Below are 12915 nucleotides of genomic sequence, written 5' to 3' on the forward strand. Positions count from 1 at the left end.
GCACGCGTTCATGGTTTGAGGAAGGTGATGAATGTCACGGATCATCACCTCCATCACAGTTAAGCGCGAATGAACATCTTAGATAGGAACAAGCGTGTTTGAATGGAAAATAGAAATACTTGCATTAATTCATCGAGACACAGCAGAGCTCCTCACCCCCAACAATGGGGTTTAGAGACTCATGCCGTCAGAGAATACAAAGTTTAGATCTGAAATGTCATGAGATACAAAATAAGTCTCTAAAAGTTGTTTAAATACTAAACCAGTAGCCTAGGGTTACAAAATATGAGTGGACTATGATGGATGATGCAGAGATCCACTTCTGGGGCCCACTTGGTGTGCTGGGGCCCACTTGGTGTGTGCTGGGGCTGAGACTTTAAGCAATTCACGTGCAGAGGCCATTTGTGGAGTTGAACGCCAGTTTTTGTGCCAGTTTGGGCGTTCAACTCCAGTTTTTGATCCTTTTCTGGCGCTGGACGCCAGAATTGGGCAGAGGACTGGCGTTGAACGCCAGTTTACGTCCTCTATCATTGTGCAAAGTATGGACTATTATATATTGCTGGAAAGCCCTGGATGTCTACGTTCCAATGCAATTTGAAGCATGCCATTTCGAGTTCTGTAGCTCCAGAAAATCCAATTTGAGTGCAGGGAAGTCAGAATCCAACAGCATTAGCAGTCCTTTTTCAGCCTGAATCAGATTTTTGCTCAGCTCCTTCAATTTCAGCCAGAAAAATACCTGAAATTACAGAAAAACACACAACTCATAGTAAAGTCCAGAAATATGAATTTTTCCTAAAAACTACTAGAAATAGACTAAAAACTAACTAAAACATACTCTAAACTATATGAAATTATCCCCAAAAAGCGTATAAAATATCCGCTCATCACAACACCAAACTTAAACTGTTGCTTGTCCTCAACCAACTAGACAAATAAAATAGAAGACTAATAGGTTGAGAAGCAATAATATCTCAGAGTTTTTGATTGAAGCTCAGATTCTAATTAGATGAGCGGGACTAGTAGCTTTTTGCTTCTGAACAGTTTTGGCATCTCACTTTATCCATTGAAGCTCAGAGTGATTGGCATCTATAGGAACTCAGAATTCAGATAGTGTTATTGATTCTCTTAGTTCAGTGTGATGATTCTTGAACACAGCTTCTTTATGAGTCTTGGCCGTGGCCCTAAGCACTTTGTTTTCCAGTATTACTACCGGATACATAAATGCCACAGACACATAACTGGGTGAACCTTTTCAGATTGTGACTCAGCTTTGCTAAAGTCCCCAATTAGAGGTGTCCAGAGTTCTTAAGCACACTCTTCTTTTTGCTTTGGACCTTGACTTTAACCGCTCAGTCTCAAGTTTTCACTTGACACCTGCACGCCACAAGCACATGGTTAGGGACAGCTTGGTTTAGCCGCTTAGACCAGGATTTCAGTCCTTTAGGCCCTCCTATCCACTGATGCTCAAAGCCTTGGGATCCTTTTTAATTGCCCTTGCCTTTTGGTTTTAAGGGTTATTGGCTTTTTCTGCTTGCTTTTTTTTTTTTTTTCTGCAAGCTTTGTTCTTTGCTGCTTTTTCTTGCTTCAAGAATCATTTTTATGATTTTTTAGATTATCAATAACATGTCTCATGTTCATTATTCTTTCAAGAGCCAACATATTTAACAGTCTTAAACAACAAATTCAAAAGACATATGCACTGTTCAAGCATTCATTCAGAAGACAGAAAGCATTGCCACCACATTTAACCAATTAAAATTTGTTTTATTTAAACTCGAAATTTTATTGCTTCTTATTCAAAAGATCTACTATTTTATTCATGTTTAATGATGATGAGAAAAATAAACTATAGCTTAATTGGAGATAAAATCAAAATAGATACTAATTACTACTATATGACTTCTAAGGTACTTTTATAAGGACACTGTCACAGAGTTAAGGCAGAAATTGGAAATTAACAACCTTTATTCTGGGGGTATGGGGGTTCCTCTGATCCTTGGGAGGCTTGGTATCACAGAAGATTTTTGGCGCTTCAGTTCCCTTAAGTCACGTCCCTGCTCTTCTTGTTCTTTAAGCATATGGGTCAGCATTTGACTGTGTTCCTTCTGTTGTTTTATTATTTGCTCCATAGCTTCCTGTATCTTGGTGACAGACGTCTCAAGATATTCCCAATATTCCGCTTGAGGAATCTCTGGGAGGAATTCCTGTGCTCTCTTCTTGATATGTTCCTCCTGTGCTTGTTGTCTCTCCATTGATGATTTGGTGATTGACTTTTCAATTAGGATATATTCAGTTATTCCCATCTTGACTCCAGCGTCCTTGCAGAGCAGAGAAATCACGCTTGGATAAGCCAACCTGGCCTCTCTTGAATTTTTGTTAGCAATCTTATAGAGCTCTGTTGAAATCAGCTGATGAACCTCCACTTCCTTTCCCATCATGATGCAATGAATCATCACTGCTCTTTTAACTGTGACTTCAGAACGGTTGCTGGTGGGCAACAGAGAACGCCCAATGAAGTCCAGCCATCCTCTGACAACTGGTTTGAGATCCTCCCTCTTGAGTTGATTTGGGACGCCCTTTGTGTTGGTGGTCCACCTGGCTCCAGGGATACAGATGTCCTCTAGAATCTTATCCAGGCCAATGTCTGCTCTCATCATCCTCCTGTTGAAGGAGTCTGGATCATCCTTTAGCTGAGGTAGCTTTAGTATCTCTCTGATCTTATCAGGGGTGGTATGAACAATTTTTCCCCTGACCATGGTCCGAAATTCGTAGCAGGCAGTTCCAGATAGTCTTTGCTTGTCAGTCTGCCATATATTAGCATAGAACTCCTGGACCATGTTCCTTCCTACTTTCGTTTCAGGATTAGCTAGGACTTCCCAGTTCCTGATTCGAATTTGCTCCTGGATCTCCGGATATTCGTCTTCTTTCAGATCGAATCTAACTTCCGGGATCACTGATCTCAGACCCATTACTTTAAGATAATGGTCTGAATGTTCTTTAGATAAGAACTTCCCTTGATTCCAAAGTGGTTTTGGAACGCTCTCTTTCTTGCCTCTTGGAGTGTATTGTTTCCCTTTGAGAGCCATAATCTTAGTAGTGATCTCGGATAAACACACCAAACTTAGAGGTTTGCTTGTCCTCAAGCAAAAGAAAAGAAAGGAGAGGGATAGAAGGAGATTGAGGTGCACTTGTTGATGGAGGAGGGGGGAGGCCGAACCCAATTTAAAGGGGTGGGGGGTGGATTTTCGAAAAATTGGAAGAGATAAGATAAAAAGATTGAGTTGAAAAAGATAAGATAGAAGATATAGTTTGATTTTGAAAAGATAGGATAGATTTTTGAAAAAGATAAATCTGGGTTTTTGAAAAAGATAATATGAAAAAGATATTGAAAAGATTTTAGAGTGAAAAAGATAAGATAGAAGATATAGTTAGATTTTGAAAAGATAGGATAGATTTTTGAAAAAGATAAATCTGGGTTTTTGAAAAAGATAATATGAAAAAGATATTGAAAAGATTTTAGGGTGAAAAAGATAGATTTGTTTTTGGAAAAGATTTGAAAAGAGTTGGATTGATTTTGCAAAGAGGGTGTGTGCTTATGAATTAAGATACATTTGATATTTTGAGGGTAGGATTTTTAGAAATCAGGGTTCTTGACATGTTTATGTAAATAAAATCATGTATTGAATCATAAAATTATAAATTAGAATGGAAATACGTGTGGGATTACTGGATTTGGCTCCTCCCTGTCCTCCTGGCATTTGAACGCCCAAACACTGCCTGTTTTGGGCGTTCAGCGCCCAAATGCTGATCTCCTGGGCGTTCAGCGCCCAGTTGCTGCCATTCCTGGCGTTCAACGCCCAGTGGGTGGCCATTTCTGGCGTTGAACGCCCAAATGCTGCCATTACTGGCGTTCAGCGCCCAGTGGATGCCCATTTTGGGCGCTGAACGCCCAAAATGCCCCTTTACTGGCGTTTTCTTGCCATTGAGCTCTTTTACTCTATTTTGTGTGCCGAGGTCTTCTGTAAATGATTATTTACCTTGTTGTCAATAAACTCTATATAAAAAATAAAGATAGAAATAGGGCAAAATGCTTAGAGGATTGTTGCCCCACGGCTGGGTTGCCTCCCAGCAAGCGCTTCTTTATTGTCTTTAGCTGGACCTTGCTGAGCTTTTAATCTAGCTTCAGCCTTGAGCATTCTTGCTCAGTGTTGCCTTCAAGATAATGCTTGATTCTCTGTCCATTGACAATGAACTTCTTATCAGAATCAATATCTTGAAGCTCCACATAACCATATGGTGACACACTTGTAATCACGTATGGTCCCTCCACCAGGATTTCAGTTTCCCGGGGAATAGCCTGAGTCTAGAGTTAAACAATAGGACTTTTTGTCCTGGTTCAAAGATTCTAGATGACAGCTTTCTGTCATGCCATTTTTTTTATTTTTCTTTATAAAGCTTGGCGTTTTCGAAAGCTGTGAATCTAAATTCCTCTAGCTCATTTAGCTGGAGCAATCGTTTTTCTCTTGCTAATTTGGCATCTAAGTTTAGGAATCTGGTTGCCCAGTAGGCCTTATGTTCCAGTTCCACGGGCAAGTGGCATGCCTTACCATACACGAGTTGGTATGGAGAGGTCCCTATAGGGGTCTTGAATGCTGTTCTGTAAGCCCACAGAGCATCATCCAAGCTCCTTGCCCAATCCTTTCTACGGGTATTTACTGTCCATTCCAAGATTCTCTTTAATTCTCTGTTAGAGACTTCAGCTTGCCCGTTGGTTTGTGGATGATATAGAGTGGCTACTTTGTGGCGAATTCCATACCGAACCATGGCAGAGTAAAGCTGTTTATTGCAGAAGTGAGTGCCCCCATCGCTGATTAACACTCTAGGGACACCAAACCTGCTAAAGATATGTTTCTGGAGGAATTTCAGCACTGTTTTAGTATCATTGGAGGGTGTGGCGATAGCCTCAACCCATTTTGATACATAGTCAACTGCCACCAGAATATAAGTGTTTGAGTATGATGGTGGGAAAGGTCCCATGAAGTCAATTCCCCATACATCAAACAACTCTATTTCCAAGATCCCTTGTTGAGGCATGGCGTAACCATGAGGCAGGTTACCAGCTCTTTGGCAACTGTCACAATTACGTACAAACTCTCGGGAATCTTTATAGAGTGTGGGCCAATAGAAGCCACATTGGAGGACCTTGGTGGCTGTTCGTTCACCTCCGAAATGGCCTCCATATTGAGATTCGTGGCAATGCCATAGGATTCTCTGTGCTTCCTCTCTGGGGACACACCTACGGATAATTCCGTCTGCACATCTCTTAAAGAGATAGGGTTCATCCCACAAGTAGTACTTTGCATCAGTAACTAATTTCTTCTTTTGTATTCTATTGTACTCCTTGGGTATGAACCTTGCAGCTTTATAGTTTACAATATCGGCAAACCATGGTGCTTCCTAAATGGCAAATAGATGCTCATCAGGGAACGTCTCAGAGATCTCAAGAAAGGGGAGGGACGTCCCTTTCACTGGCTCTATCCGGGACAGATGATCAGCCACTTGGTTCTCTGTCCCTTTTCTGTCTCTTATTTCTATATCAAACTCTTGCAGAAGCAATACCCATCTGATGAGCCTGGGTTTTGAATCCTGCTTTGTGAGTAGATATTTAAGAGCAGCATGGTCAGTATACACAATCACTTTTGATCCTACTAAGTATGATCTGAACTTGTCAATGGCGTAAACCACTGCAAGTAGTTCTTTTTCTGTGGTTGTGTAATTTTTCTGGGCATCATTTAGAACGCGACTGGCATAATAAATGACATGCAGAAGCTTGTCATGCCTCTGTCCCAATACTGCACCAATGGCATGATCACTGGCATCACACATTAACTCAAATGGCAATGTCCAGTCTGGTGTAGAAATGACTGGTGCTGTGACCAGCTTAGCTTTCAGCGTTTCAAACGCCTGCAGGCATGCTGTGTCAAACACAAATGGCATGTCAGCAGCTAGCAGATTGCTTAGAGGTTTTGCGATTTTTGAAAAATCCTTTATAAACCTCCTATAGAATCCTGCATGCCCCAGAAAGCTTCTGATTGCCTTAACATTGGCAGGTGGTGGTAATTTTTCAATTACCTCTATTTTTGCTTGATCCACCTCTATTCCCTTGTTTGAGATTTTATGCCCAAGAACAATTCCTTCAGTCACCATGAAGTGACACTTTTCCCAGTTTAAAACTAGGTTGGTTTCTTGGCATCTTTTCAGAACAAGTTTCAGGTGATCAAGACAGGAGCTGAATGAGTCTCCATATACTGAGAAGTCATCCATGAAGACTTCCAGAAATTTTTCCACCATATCAGAGAAAATAGAGAGCATGCATCTCTGGAAGGTTGCAGGTGCATTGCATAGCCCAAAGGGCATCCTTCTATAAGCAAACACTCCGGATGGACATGTGAATGCTGTTTTCTCTTGATCCTGGGGATCTACTGTAATCTGGTTATAGCCTGAGTAGCCATCCAAAAAGCAGTAATAATCATGACCTGCTAGTCTCTCTAGCATCTGGACTATGAATGGTAAAGGAAAATGATCCTTTCTGGTGGCTGTATTGAGCCTTCTGTAGTCAATACACATGCGCCACCCTGTAACTGTTCTTGTAGGAACCAGTTCATTTTTTTTCATTATGAATCACTGTCATGCCTCCCTTTTTTGGGACAACTTGAACAGGGCTCACCCAGGGGCTATCAGAAATGGGATAAATAATCCCAGCCTCTAGTAATTTGGTGACCTCTTTCTGCACCACTTCCTTCATGGCTGGATTTAGCCGCCTCTGTGGTTGAACCACTGGTTTGGCATTATCCTCCAGTAGGATTTTGTGCATGCATCTAGCTGGGCTTATGCCCTTAAGGTCACCTATGGACCACCCAAGAGCTGTCTTGTGTGTCCTTAGCACTTGAATAAGTGCTTCCTCTTCCTGTGAATTTAAAGCAGAGCTTATGATCACTGGAAAGGTGTCACCTTCTCCTAGAAATGCATATTTCAAGGATGGTGGCAGTGGCTTGAGCTCTGGTTTAGGAGATTTTTCCTCTTTCAGAAGAAAGTTCAGAGGCTCTTTCATGTCCCCTGAATCCTCCAAATCAGGCTGAACATCTTTAAAGATGTCTTCCAACTCTGATTCGAGACTCTCAGCCATGTTGATCTCTTCTACCAAAGAGTCAATAAGGTCAACTTTCATGCAGTCTGTTGATGTGTCTGGATGCTGCATGGCTTTGACAGCGTTCAACTTGAACTCGTCATCGTTGACTCTCAGGGTTATTTCCCCCTGTTGGACGTCAATGAGGGATCGTCCAGTTGCTAGGAAGGGTCTTCCTAGAATGAGAGTGGCACTCTTGTGCTCCTCCATTTCCAGCACAACAAAGTCAGTGGGAAAGGCGAATGGCCTAACTCTGACAATCATGTCCTCAATCATGCCTGATGGGTATTTAGTGGAACCATCAGCAAGTTGGAGACATATCCGGGTTGGTTTAACTTCTTCAGTTAAGCTAAGCTTCCTGATAGTGGATGCAGGTATTAGGTTGATGCTTGCCCCAAGATCGCATAAAGCTGTCTTGGTGCAATCACCTTCTAATATGCATGGTATCAGAAAACTCCCAGGGTCTTTAAGCTTTTCAGGAAAGCTTTTCAGAATGACTGCACTGCATTCTTCAGTGAGGAGAACTCTTTCTGTTTCTCTCCACTCCTTTTTATGACTCAAGATCTCTTTCATGAACTTGGCATAAGAAGGTATTTGCTCAAGTGCCTCTGCAAATGGAATCTTTATTTCAAGAGTCCTTAGATAATCTGCAAAGCGAGCAAATTGCTTATCCTGCTCCTCTTTCCGGAGTTTTTGAGGATAAGGTATCTTGGCTTTATATTCCTCAACCTTAGTGGTTAAAGAAGCCTTTTTAGAGGGGTTGTTGTCAGCACTTGTGTGTGTCTGATCCCTCACTGGCAATTGAATGCCAGAGTCAGAAGCTGGAGTGACGTTAGACGCCAGCTCACTGTCTGTTCCTGGCGCCTGAACGCCAGAAATGTGCCCCTGTTGGGCGTTCAACGCTGGATTCTGCCCCATTTGGGCGTTCAATGCCAGATTCTTGCCCATTTCTGGCGTTGAACGCCAATCCTGCCTTGTTTCTGGTGCTGAACGCCAGTTTTGGGCATGGTCTGGGCGTTCAGCGCCAGCCTTCCACCCATTTTCTGGCGTTTTAGTGCCAGAATTATTTTTCCCTGGGCTCTTACTGTCCTCAGGGGAATCTTTGGTGGGTTGCTCATTTCTTGAATTTTTGATGCCTTGAGGTGGGGTATTTAATGTTTTCCCACTTCTTAATTGAACTGCTTGGCATTCTTCTGCTATTAGCTTTGATAGCTGCTGCTTTATTTGCTTAAACTGTTCTTCCATATGTATATTAGCTATCCTTGTCTCCTGTAACCTGTCTTTGAATTCAGCTAGCTGTTTTGTTAGAAAATCTAATTGCTGATTGAATTCAGCAGCTTGTTTTACAGTACTGAATTCAGCAGTTACTGTTTTAACCTCTTCATTCATGGAAGGGTTGCTGCTTAGATACAGATGCTGATTCCTGGCAACTGTATCAATGAGATCTTGAGCTTCTTCAATTGTCTTTCTCATATGGATAGATCCACCAGCTGAGTAATCTAAAGACATCTGAGCTCCTTCTGCAAGCCCATAGTAGAAGATGTCTAACTGAACCCACTCTGAAAACATTTCAGAGGGGCATTTTTGTAGCATCTCTCTGTATCTCTCCCAGGCATCATAAAGAGATTCATTATCTCCTTGTTTAAAGCCTTGGATGTCCAGCCTTAGCTGTGTCATCCTTTTTGGAGGGAAATATTGATTCAGGAATTTTTCTGTCAGCTGTTTCCATGTTCTTATGCTGGCCTTAGGTTGGTTATTTAACCACCTCTTAGCTTGATCTTTTACAGCAAATGGAAACAGTAATAGTCTGTAGACATCCTGATCTATTTCCTTATCATGTACTGTGTCAGCAATTTGTAAAAATTGTGCTAGAAACTCTGTAGGTTCTTCCTGTGGAAGACCGGAATACTGGCAACTTTGCTGCACCATGATAATGAGCTGAGGATTCAACTCAAAGCTACTGACTCCAATGGAGGGTATGCAGATGCTACTCCCATATGAAGCAGTAGAGGGGTTAGAATATGACCCCAGAGTCCTCCTGGACTGTTCATTTCCACTTATGTCCATGATGGATCTATGGATATAACTTGGACTGATTTACCTTTTTATTTATTTTATTTTATAAGAAGTAAATACTTAAATAAAATAAAATAACTAAAAAGAATTTGAATTTTTGAAGTAAAAAAAAATATTTTTTTTTTCGTTTATAAAAAAAAAAGAAATTAATTAGTTAAAAAAAAAGAAATTTTTGAAAAAGAGGGAAGATATTTTCGAAAATTAGAGAGAGGGAGAGTTAGTTGGGTAGTTTTGAAAAAGTTAAGAAACAAACAAAAAGTTAGTTAGTTAGTTGAAACAAATTTTGAAAAGATAAGAAGTTAGGAAGTTAGAAGAGATATTTTGAAAAGATATTTTTGAATTTAGTGAGGAGAGAGAAAAACAATAAGATAGTACAAGATTTAAAATTTTTAGATCTAATGCTCCTTGTTTTCGAAAAATTTGGAGGGAAAACACCAAGGAACACCAAACTTAAAAATTTTAAGATCAAGACACAAGGAAAACTCAAGAACACTTTGAAGACTCACAAGAACACAAGAACATGAAGAAAGAACACCAAACTTAAAATTTTTTTTTTTAGAAAACCACCAAAATTTTCGAAAACCAAGGGGGATTCAACAAGAAAACACCAAACTTAAAGTTTGGCACACAATTTAATAGAGAAAATATTATTTATGAAAAAGAAGGTTTCGAAAAGAGTATAAAAGATTCTAACCCAATTACCAAGAACACAGATTAACGCTCTAGCCAAATGAGTTATGGGACCTTCAAAAATTTTAAGAAAGATTATTTTTGAAAACACCAAACTTAAAGTTTGGCACAGGATTTAATAGAAAAATTATTTTTGAAAAAGGTTTTTAAAAAAATATGATAGCCAATTATCGTGAACATAAACACCACGTTCTAAATAACTGAGCTATAAGTTTAAAGTATTTTAACAAGGGATAAATAATGAAAGACTCTAAACCAAAAAAAAAGAAAGATTTTTCCTAATCTAAGCAACAGAATAATCCGTCAGTTGTTCAAACACGAACAACCCCCGACAACGGCGCCAAAAACTTGGTGCACGAATTGTGAATCACACTTTTCACAACTCGTACCACTAACCAGCAAGTGCACTGGGTCGTCCAAGTAATACCTTACGTGAGTAAGGGTCGAATCCCACTGAGATTGTTGGTTTGAAGCAATCTATGGTTATCTTGTAAATCTTAGTCAGGAAGTCAACTATGTTTATCAATTGAATTGTGAGTAACCAGTAGAGCATAAATTAAAAGTTACTTGTTGTGCAGTAATGGAGAATATGTTGGAGTTTTGGAGATGCTTTGTCTTCTGAATCTCTGCTTTCCTCTGTCTTCTTGTTCACGCACGCACGTCCCCCTATGGCAAGCTGTGTGTTGGTGGATCACCGTTGTCAATGGCTACCTTCCATCCTTCCAGTGAAAACTACGCTCACGTGCTCTGTCACAGCACGGCTAATCACCGGTTGGTTCTCGATCCGGTTGGAATAGGATTTACTATCCTTTTGCGTCTGTCACTAACGCCCAGCCTTCAGGAGTTTGAAGCTCGTCACAGTCATTCAATCCTTGAATCCTACTCGGAATACCACAGACAAGGTTTAGACTTTCCGGATTCTCATGAATGCTGCCATCAGTTCTAGCTTATACCACGAAGATTCTGATTAAGGAATCTAAGAGATACTCATTCAATCGTATATAGAACGGAGGTGGTTGTCAGGCACGCGTTCATGGTTTGAGGAAGGTGATGAATGTCACGGATCATCACCTCCATCACAGTTAAGCGCGAATGAACATCTTAGATAGGAACAAGCGTGTTTGAATGGAAAACAGAAATACTTGCATTAATTCATCGAGACACAGCAGAGCTCCTCACCCCCAACAATGGGGTTTAGAGACTCATGCCGTCAGAGAATACAAAGTTTAGATCTGAAATGTCATGAGATACAAAATAAGTCTCTAAAAGTTGTTTAAATGAGTGGACTATGATGGATGATGCAGAGATCCACTTCTGGGGCCCACTTGGTGTGCTGGGGCCCACTTGGTGTGTGCTGGGGCTGAGACTTTAAGCAATTCACGTGCAGAGGCCATTTGTGGAGTTGAACGCCAGCTTTTGTGCCAGTTTGGGCGTTCAACTCCAGTTTTTGATCCTTTTCTGGCGCTGGACGCCAGAATTGGGCAGAGGACTGGCGTTGAACGCCAGTTTACGTCGTCTATCCTTGTGAAAAGTATGGACTATTATATATTGATGGAAAGCCCTGGATGTCTACTTTCCAATGCAATTGGAAGCATGCCATTTCGAGTTCTGTAGCTCCAGAAAATCCAATTTGAGTGGAGGGAAGTCAGAATCCAACAGCATTAGCAGTCCTTTTTCAGCCTGAATCAGATTTTTGCTCAGCTCCTTCAATTTCAGCCAGAAAAATACCTGAAATTACAGAAAAACACACAACTCATAGTAAAGTCCAGAAATATGAATTTTTCCTAAAAACTACTAGAAATAGACTAAAAACTAACTAAAACATACTCTAAACTATATGAAATTATCCCCAAAAAGCGTATAAAATATCCGCTCATCAGGTGCGATCATACCAGCACTAATGTACCGGATCCCATAAGAACTTCGCAGTTAAGCGTGCTTGGGCGAGAGTAGTACTAGGATGGGTGACCTCTTGGGAAGTTCTCGTGCTGCACCTCTCTCTCTCTTTTTTTTTTTTTTTTACGTCGTGCTTACCCTCGTTCCTTAAACGACGCTATCTTGAATAGTTTAGCTAAAGCAACCCTCAATGTCCTGATTTTCGGCAAGCTCGCCCGGGCCCGCAGGGATTCGCAGCTCGACTTACCCTATGTCGCGAGACATGCTTATGATAATTGTGTGCGCATACATTAACAGGTGCGATCATACCAGCACTAATGCACCGGATCCCATCAGAACTCCGCAGTTAAGCTTGCTTGCGCGAGAGTAGTACTAGGATGGGTGACCTCCTGGGAAGTCCTCGTGTTGCACCTTTTTTTTTTACGTCGTTCTTACCTTCGTTCTTTAAACGACTCTATCTTGAATAGTTTAGCTAAAGCGAGCCTCAATTACCTGATTTTCGGCAAGCTCGCACGGGCCCCGCAGGGATTTGCAGCTCGACTTACCCTACGTCGCGAGATATGCTTATGACAATTATGTGCACATACTTTAATAGGTGTGATCATACCAGCACTAATGCACCGGATCCCATCAGAACTCTGCATTTAACCGTGCTTGGGCGAGAGTAGTACTAGGATGGGTGTAACGACCCAATTTTCAATATGTCTAGATCATACCGGAAACTGAGCGCTACTAATTTGTCTTCCTAATTATTATCTATTATTTATCATATGAGCCTGATTCGTTGTTAAACGCGTAGTTAATTTGCGTGGTGTATTTTTTTTGAAAACGTTTGGATTAATAGACAGAATCATTTATAATCAATTCACAAGTAATAACAGATAAAACAGTTATAAACAACCACACATAAATACATCACAAGTAGTTGACAACATTCGGTGATTCAGCCTTTATTAGAATCTAGACCTTTAGTTAGAACACCCCTAGATATAGCTAGATAATATCTATATACATGTATATACATACAACATCCCAGGTCCTGACCTGTTCAATAGGTCTCTAAGCTG

The 12915-nt window shown here is 40.8% G+C and overlaps 2 non-coding genes across 2 annotated transcripts; both read left to right on the forward strand.

The window, feature by feature from the left end:
* Positions 1–11830: 11830 nt before the first annotated feature.
* Positions 11831–11949, forward strand: LOC148561110 (5S ribosomal RNA). The gene has a single exon (XR_015891413.1). It is a non-coding gene; the product is annotated as a 5S ribosomal RNA (ribosomal RNA).
* Positions 11950–12143: 194 nt separating this feature from the next.
* Positions 12144–12262, forward strand: LOC148561111 (5S ribosomal RNA). The gene has a single exon (XR_015891349.1). It is a non-coding gene; the product is annotated as a 5S ribosomal RNA (ribosomal RNA).
* Positions 12263–12915: the final 653 nt, after the last annotated feature.

Source organism: Arachis ipaensis, chromosome B6, assembly GCF_059453495.1.
Source record: "Arachis ipaensis isolate K30076 ecotype BB chromosome B6, ASM5945349v1, whole genome shotgun sequence".
NCBI lineage: Eukaryota > Viridiplantae > Streptophyta > Magnoliopsida > Fabales > Fabaceae > Arachis > Arachis ipaensis.